Source organism: Nematolebias whitei, chromosome 1, assembly GCF_014905685.2.
Source record: "Nematolebias whitei isolate Nwh7 chromosome 1, NemWhi1, whole genome shotgun sequence".
Taxonomy (NCBI): domain Eukaryota; kingdom Metazoa; phylum Chordata; class Actinopteri; order Cyprinodontiformes; family Rivulidae; genus Nematolebias; species Nematolebias whitei.
In genome coordinates this window covers 41,539,424-41,540,268 of record NC_056498.1, presented here as the reverse complement: position 1 = coordinate 41,540,268, position 845 = coordinate 41,539,424, and the positions used below count along the sequence as shown (strand labels likewise).

Here is an 845-nt window from a genome sequence, read left to right as displayed (position 1 = left end):
GTCCTGGTCCTCAGTCCTGGTCCTCAGTCCTGGTCCTCAGTCCTGGTTCTCAGTCCTGGTCCTCAGTCCTGGTCCTCAGTCCTGGTTCTCTGGCCTGGTCCTCAGTCTTGGTTCTCAGTCCTGGTCCTCAGTCCTGGTCCTCAGTCCCGGTCCTGAGGGCCACCGTCCACACGTTTCTCTTCTGAACTGAGTGAATTAAAGATGGCCGGACTTCTGCAGAACTGAAGACCTGCTGAGGAGCAGGACGACCTCTGAAACCTGCAGGGTCACGGTTCTTGAGGCGCCACGGCTGAAGACCTTTTCAAGACCCCACACTGGGGTCCAACTTTGACGCCCACTGGTTTATTTTGTACGTTCGCAGGAAAAGTTTGAACTTGGACGTCATGGACAGAAAATCTTGATTTTGAACAAGTAGATGTGCACGAGTCAAACTGTGACTGGTTTTCAAAATATATGTACTTGGTGTTGTAGTGGCGGTCCGGTGAAGGTTCTGGGTGGTTTCCTGAGAGGATCTGCAGTGAACACCCGCTGCAGGATTATACAAATCCTCTGAATCGTCCCCAGAGAGGAGCTTACATAATCTCATGCTGGGGCTGAACCGTGCCGCGCCTCGCCCACCACGGCCGCTCAAAGGGTATTTTTAGAGCAGTGGTCGTCATGGCGATGCCACAACGTGCCGGGCTCGGGCCGGTATCGCATCGATAAACTGGGCCGTCGTGTTTCTGACGCCAGATTGAACGAAAAACGAGGTGAAGAGAAAACCGTTTGCTTTTAAACTGTTTTCTGACGAACTCTTTGTCCTCACGAGCATCGATTGAAACATCTCAGACTGAAACATCTCAGAC

At 52.3% G+C, this 845-nt stretch overlaps 1 protein-coding gene across 1 annotated transcript in view; it reads left to right on the top strand.

Annotated features, from left to right (window-relative positions):
• Positions 1–845, top strand: part of LOC119410502 (RING finger protein 150) — a gene marked incomplete at its 3' end in the record, with an annotated part of 12,278 nt that overhangs the window by 6,641 nt on the left and 4,792 nt on the right.